Source organism: Cyclopterus lumpus, chromosome 3, assembly GCF_009769545.1.
Source record: "Cyclopterus lumpus isolate fCycLum1 chromosome 3, fCycLum1.pri, whole genome shotgun sequence".
Taxonomy (NCBI): Eukaryota; Metazoa; Chordata; class Actinopteri; order Perciformes; family Cyclopteridae; genus Cyclopterus; species Cyclopterus lumpus.
The window spans coordinates 3,802,372-3,810,127 of record NC_046968.1 but is presented as its reverse complement, the minus strand read 5'-3'; the positions used below and the strand labels follow the sequence as shown (position 1 = coordinate 3,810,127).

Here is a 7,756-nt window from a genome sequence, read left to right as displayed (position 1 = left end):
AAATGCTTGTACGATATTTGTACACTTGAATAATCAAATACAAATACAGTTATTTAACAATATGTTAGGGAGTAGTTACATTTAAACAGTGTTACAGTTTCAATCGGGCCTTTGAGAGCAACCATGATGCTGATGTGGCCCACGGTGAAAATGAGTTTGACACCCCTACTTTATATGACTGGCCAAAGTTACCTTGTATGACGGACTTTGACTGATTTTGGGCAGATTTAGATTTTTGGATATATATTAGCTTTTTTTAAAAAAAGTCATAACAAAAAGGTTGGGGGGACTTCAGTAGGCCTGCAGCACAAATCCGGTCCCAGCCTTCTTGCCACATCAAGTGTAACTTGAGGCCAAGTGCACTCTGCACACAACACTTCGAGGCCTGTCCCATAAAGGAGGTACTAAGTACTGTATTATAATTCAACTCAAGATGATAAAATCACTACAGCTTAGTCTCTAACCACCTTGGATGAAACCCATTCTCACTAGTTCCCCCAGTCTCCATCCAACTTCACAATCCCATTACTTTTATACCCAGACCATCCAACCCACTGATCCCCACCCAAACCTCTTCAACTCCAGCTTGCCTCTTCTGACCCCCATAACAACCCCTTCCCCTAAGACTCTCAAGTGTTGAGACGGCTCAGGGCTTCTTCAACAATGTCCAGCTCATCCCGGATGTCCTTCACCATGCTATTGATGCTGTTAGTGTCTTTCAGGACGTCCATACTCTGGGTGTAGGGGTTGTAGCGTACAGTGAATGGCCGCCAAATGGTCCTAGCAAACTCCCTGCAGACACACAAACGGTCAGTTACATCCATCGCCCAGTTCAACTGTTGACATGTCTGAAACATTGTTGCTCCAAAATCAATTCACTAAAGTTGTGTCTGTGGTCCCTTTTTTCCCCATGAAAGGTTTTTTTCTATTTTTTGGGAGTTTTTTTTTTTTTTGTAGTTTGGCTTCCTTGAAGAAATTGTACTTTCATGATTCTTGGTGTTCTGAGTTTGTACTGTAATGGTTAAATATACTTATTGTAAGTCGCTTTGGATAAAAGTATCAGCAAAATTATTGTTTTTAGAGAGAAACAGACAGGTCTTTATTCACAATCATTAAAAAGCCAAAGCAGCATTTCAGTAGACCTTCACTAGCTTGTGTAACATATACTGTATATTTTCACACTAGTTAAGGATAACTAACTTAGGCTACTATGCTAATGTTAACGCGGCAGGTTTTTATGTCGAAACGTGGCATTTTTAAAATGTATGTCCTTCCATCATCTCTGGGTAATTTGTATACCTATTACATGTTTAACCATGACCAGCTCCAAATCCACCAAACCAGCCTAAAATTAAATAGCATGGAGCAGTGCCGGATAGTTAGCTGGCCAATACTGCGCTGTGCTTGTCCAGGTTGAATTAGTTGCTAACTGCAACAGTTATGGGGTAAAATCTTAAAGTCAGAGAATTGATCAGCGCGACATTAGTCATGGAGGAGAATTTGACTGACCTCATTTTGTTCTTGGCGTCTTCGAAACTCTCGGAAACAAAGTAAACGTCTTGGAACGTCGTTATAATGCACTCCTGATTACAGGTCACCACGGGGTCAAACGGAAGGATATTGGCCCTGCCAGACAAAGCATGCTAATAGAAAAAACAAACATGTTTACATCCTGAGAGAATGCCTCTCTTAACCTGGTTGGTCAAATAGCATTGTTTTGGCCGACTGCATGTAAATGCTAGTACAGGATTGAGGTAACCTGGATTAGCACATAGGAGAAATGTAAAGTGTCTGATAAGTGGTCGTTAAAGCTAGTTAGCACTTCCTCTGAACACCTTTTGCTGGAAATGAGCTGATGCTACAGGAATGCAATTGGTTTAGGTGAGTATTGGTGTATTCATTTAAATCATGATCATTAGATAGACATCACTGATGCCATATCAATCAATGGGTTTGCAGTAACAAAGAGGAACGGTAATGGGAAAATGGCCCAGGAGATATGATCCGAAATCTCAGCAGGTCAAGGGATACCTTGAGTTCACTGATGGAGGAGAGGAGTCCGGCTCCATATGCCCTTAGCCTGCCATCCTGCTTACATAGGCCAAACTCCACTGTGAAGAAATAACACTAAAACAAAACAGGTTTTCATTTTCATATATATATATATATATATATATATATATATATATATTATATATATATATATATATATACACACACATATATATATATATATATATATATATATATATATATATATATATATATATATATACACACACATATATATATATATATATATATATATATTTACAAACACACTATCTATATCTATATCTATCTATATAGATAGATAGATATATGAGAGAGAGAGAGAGATATTTGTCTTGCCTAAGTCTAAGGCAGTGGTTCTCTAACTTTTTCTGTCCGCCCCACTTTGGAGGAAGAAAAATGTTCATGCACCAAGAAAATTGAGACAAAATGGTCCATGCTGAATTTTTATTGAAATAACAACATTGTGTGACTCTTCTATCTGTGCTTTTATAAATAATAGAATAAAGAAAATTGAAAGTAAACAAGATTGCTCCATTAGACAAAAACAAAAAAAAAGTGCAATCACAATGCAAATAAAGTTCCATCTGTGCCAAAAATAACTAATATTTGGCCAACACATTGCTTATTGTGGCTGCAATTAACCTGTTTTGCACTGAATATATTTTAAAGATAATAACAATAAAGTCCAACCTACCCACTACAGGCGCACACCCCACAGTTTGAGAAATACTGGTCCAAGACTTTATCGTTACTACTATTCTTATTGATACTCCCTATTAGTATTAGTATTAGTTTGGTTCAGTATTCATCAATACTCTGGGGTAGTATTTATCAGTGCTGGTTCTTTTTCAGGTGTATAGATGTATTTACTTCATCTATACACCTGCACCTTTGGTTTTATTGCTCGTACATCGTACTCGATGTGCAAGCTGTGAGGACGTTGTCACTGGCGGTCGGCGAGATGCTGCACTTTTTGCATCGTCAAATCCATTGTCGTCAATGTGTGCGGAGAATGCACGCTCCAAAGCGAGAGCGAAAAATCGTTGCGGTGCGCAAGCGTTCCCTAACTCCTATTTTCAACAGGCTGACTGTCACTTGCTTCACCCTTTCCACCCAAGTATGTCACAACATCCAGTTGAAGGGTCAACTAAATTGACAAGTCGGAGTAAAGCTATTATAATTTATAAATTATATATATATATATATATATATATATATATATATATATATATATATATATACACATACACATTTTAGACACAACATGCAAGAGGGCCTTTAGCCTGAATGAATGTAAGGCTATGTAATGTGACCATAGTAAATGTCATGTTTGTGCGTGCGTATTTTCTCACTGTGGCTAGTTTCTTGACAGCATCATCTGAAGCTCCCAGCGATGCTATGCCAATTTCTTGGGAGTACTGGGCGAAGCTGGGCTCAGCGAGCAGAGGAACGTGACCCAGCAGCTCATGGCATGTGTCTCTACATCCAAATGTGAGAAGGCAAATGCAGGTACTGCTTCACTGAAATACTTAAAAAAAATAAACAGTAGTATGAAGTGAATGCCTATTGTGCGTACTCACGGTTCAGGTGTGTACAAAGGCTTGGAGCTGTGGCGGACATACTGAGTGCAGTGGAACACTCTGAAGGCCAGGCCCGCTAGGAAGTCCCTGGGGGAGAGGTACCCTGCTACTGGCCGGATGATGAAGCCTGAGCGGTCTGCACGCGCGCGCGCGCGCGCTCTCACACACACACACACACACACACACACACACACACACACACACACACACACACACACACACACACACACACACACACACACACACACTTTAAAGGTCATATTGATACTGCTGATTATTCTAACGATGAATGTGCACTCGTGTTGCTTCTTGTACATGCTGCTGTTGAAATTTTGGATTTCACCACAATAAAAAGTCCATTGATCTCCATTGTAAAGCTGTAGAAGCGAATCTTAATCTTGAGGTTAGACAACGTAACCTCAGAAGGCTAAGAAACAAGTTTTAATTTTTTTTAAAACAATTAGCGCTCTTGAAAAAAACTATTTTTCAATATCACGGTATTCTGAGTGACAGGTTGAAGATTTTGACAGGATGGCATCTTGCTGCTGTGAAAGCACTCAAAATTGCAAAATGCTGAGACACTCATGAACCAGCATTAGAATTAGTCGGCTTAGGTCGCGCTTGTCTTTTCAATGCCGACATCGGATGCCCCAGATTGGAACTCAGTGTCATCCACTCATGTCTCTCCACGCTTGACGCCTAAATGCAACCCATCATATAAGAATATTCTGGAAGGCGCTGGATAAACACCTGTAATGTCCCATCAACACTTCACAATAAAAGTCTGCCGTTATCTTTGCTGCTTACTCTTCCTCCCTGATGTATTAGTCGTCCCCTATATTTGCTTCAAAATAAAAGTGCCCCGTTATTTTGTCATCTAAATGTTTTATTTGTAATGAAACAAATTGAGAAATGTTGAGCTTTAATCGGCTGTAACTTAACAGGACTCCTCCCTTGAGGCGGGAGGATGATGCGAGACCTGTGTTTTGATAAATTGTCCAGCTTGTTGCCACATGCTCTCTGCACCCCACTCAGATCTGAACTCGATGTGAGCCAGACCACCTCGGCATGTGATCTGGTCACGCGAACGGCTTTGGTCGGCCAATACGTCCATCGGCGCGATCGAGTGACAGAAGTCGCATCAAGAAGTCGAATCGAGAAGCCGCATCGAGAAGCCGCATCGAGAAGCTGCCCCATCCGCATCGAGAAGCCGCGTGTGGCCACGGCCTCATGATTCAAGCGGTTACCCTTGAGGAAGTGCGAGACGTCCTCCAGCTGGGGGATGTTGTCTTCGCTGTAGCCGCAGTATTCGGTCAGCAGGGGGAGGTTCTTCAGGTACTCCTTGCAGGCGTGGCTGGGGTAGAGCTTTTTGAGCTCCTTGAACACAACCCCCCAGGTACGCACCTCCTCTGTTGTGAAGTCTACACGAAGAATAGGATCGCCACTGACCAAACATAAAGAGTCCGTTATCAAAATACAGCTTCGAGAGATTAAACATACAAGATGGGGGAAACGACGTATGAATGTTCTGAATTCCTTTACACCGTGTCATTTAGTGGGAGAGTATTCTCAACAAGCATTACTTTGATTTAACTCTGTGCTTCTTCGCCATCAACAGTGCCTTGTCGTCTATTGGTCAGATTAACGGTTGAGAAGGCAGAAACACCATTAGGCCTACTTCTTTGTTTTAATATTTATTATAAGTGAGAAAACCAGGTGTCTCATATATAAAATATATAAAACACATATTCGTCCTTCAAATGTAGTTTCCAAAATCAGGGCAGTAACCTGGGCAACCCTTTTCACCGGCGCCCAGCGCCATCTTAACTGGTTCTCACTTCATCAACTATTCTACATATTTTCTTTAAGGAAAATGTAATTAAATTTAGCTTTATATACTCAGACAACCTAAATACCCTTTTTTCGGTTTTCTAAAAAAACTGGAGCCTTTAAATTAAAAAGCTCGATCACACGATAACTAACCTTCTTATTTTCCTGACTTTTGTTTACCCAAATATGTGTGACATCATTTTATTTGATCTGGCAGTCAGATGAAGTGGAGTTGGTTTGCCTCAGTGTGTTTGGGATATTTTGTTTTGGACCTCCGAGACAAAATGGCGCATGCTCGAAGGTTTCACCCTTCGATTTTGAACTAAGTCACTTAAAAATTGATTTTATACATCGAAGTGAAGCACGACAATTTGCATCACAGTCAAGGAAACCGTGGAACTCACAGTTTGTAGCTCATCGCCAAATCAGCAAAGTACTTTCTTCTTTTAAGGTACACGTTGTCTTTAAATCCCTGCAAAAAAAAAAAAGGAAGTCAGACTCACAATCTCAGTTTTCACAATGTCCCTTTTGTTATAAAAGTAAAGAATGTATCACAGCTACTCCGTAATTAATCCTCACCGGTATGGTCGGCGTTCTAAGTCCGAGCCATACATCAAAACCCTGTTCGCAGACCGATCCAAATCAGAGATCTTCTTCGGGAACCACGGCAAACCGGCTATGTCTGTCACACAATTAAGGTTCAGTTCAATTAGAAATCTGCTTGCATCTCATTACTTGATGATGGTATTTACTGCTATTTAAGCATGAAAAAATGCGTTCTCTCATTGTAAATCCCGAAGGCCTACCATCATCAGGCAGACTGGAGTTCCCAAACGGAGTGATCTCAACAACATCGGTGTGGGTTCTCAGCAGCTGAGTCAGCTCCTTGAGCTGCTCATGGTCAGTGTCACAATCCACGAAGATCTCAAAGTCTGAATTCTTCCTCTTGGACTTGCGGGACTCAATGTGAACAAGGTTGACGTGCTTTTCCTGCACGTACATGCAATGCAAGTGGAATAAGCTTCCGGTACGGGATCAGACCAGTATTAGATCATTTCAACGGATTCAGCAGTTTGCATTTAAAGATAACAGCATGCACGTTTTTTTAAAACCTTTAAAATCAAACAACACACCTGGAAAAGCCGAAGTGCCCTCACGAGACTCCCCACTTCATTTTTTAGTGAGAATATGATGGTCGCAACGCCCTTGGCAGAGCTGCTGGGCCTTGCAGTGGAGATGCTCTGGTTGTCCTGCTTCTCACCAAATATACTGAATGTGACCTCAAAGAAAATATGCATCAGTCGGTCTGCAGTTCCAATCACCCTGCAGCAAGACTGTACACCTATGCCGGCATATAGGTTTGCAAAAAGACAACAACACATTAGCTTTCCTGCTAAAGTCTTCTTCTTAGCAAACTTACAAACATGGACATAAGCCACCAAACAAACATTCTTTGTTGATATTCACACTGCCTAATGCCATTTAGGTGATTAGATGCTCAGCTGCAGCGCATCAAACAGCCTCTGAGTTAGAGAGCCAATACCACTAACAACACTTTGACATGTCGGCTACAGCGCAACTTTATTTTTTTTATCCTTCTCTCTCTTTGAATCTGGTGTGACACTCTTATCAGGCTGTCAATCAACCACATATATTATATTGGATTGAGATGAAAAAAGGCACATCACGTATTTCCCCAAATACTTTTTTTTCTTCTTCCTTTTAATAATCAAAGCAGCACATTACCAATAATACCAGTAATATAAAAACAGGTTGACATTATCTTTGTCTACAGAAAGAAACATCATTTCCGTTTTCTGTTCAGTTTCCGTTCAGACTTAAAATTATGTGCCGATGAGAAATCATTTGACAGTTTCGATGGGCCACCACTGAGCCACACCAGCTCTATTGGTCAACGAACCAATCAGGAGGTCACCTCTACGTAACAAAGTAAAAAACATAACACAAGCATAATCAGGTCGACTTACTTCATTGTTGAGCTGCTTCTCCTCATAAACAGGATTAGCCGAGTCAAAAGACCCTTCTCTGCATGGCCCGTGTTCTTCTGAATTCTTGGCATACATACTGATTCTCAGTAGTAGAATTGCACTGGTTTGCTTAGTAAATTTGTGTTTTCTGCGCAAACTCCAGCTCAGCTTGAAACTGGACGCTGAAAAAGGAAGACAGCTCTCTCAGCAGCAGAAGGCTTTCGAGATCAGCTCCAGTGTGAGTCGTCCGGCGTACTGTCCCGCAGAGCAAAATGCTGGGGTGCTTATGAGGCTGTAGAGGAG

The 7,756-nt window shown here is 41.0% G+C and overlaps 1 pseudogene; it reads right to left on the bottom strand.

Moving 5' to 3' along the window:
* Positions 1-293: 293 nt before the first annotated feature.
* Positions 294-7,549, bottom strand: LOC117751457 (annotated as a pseudogene).
* Between the last annotated feature and the right edge of the window lie 207 nt (positions 7,550-7,756).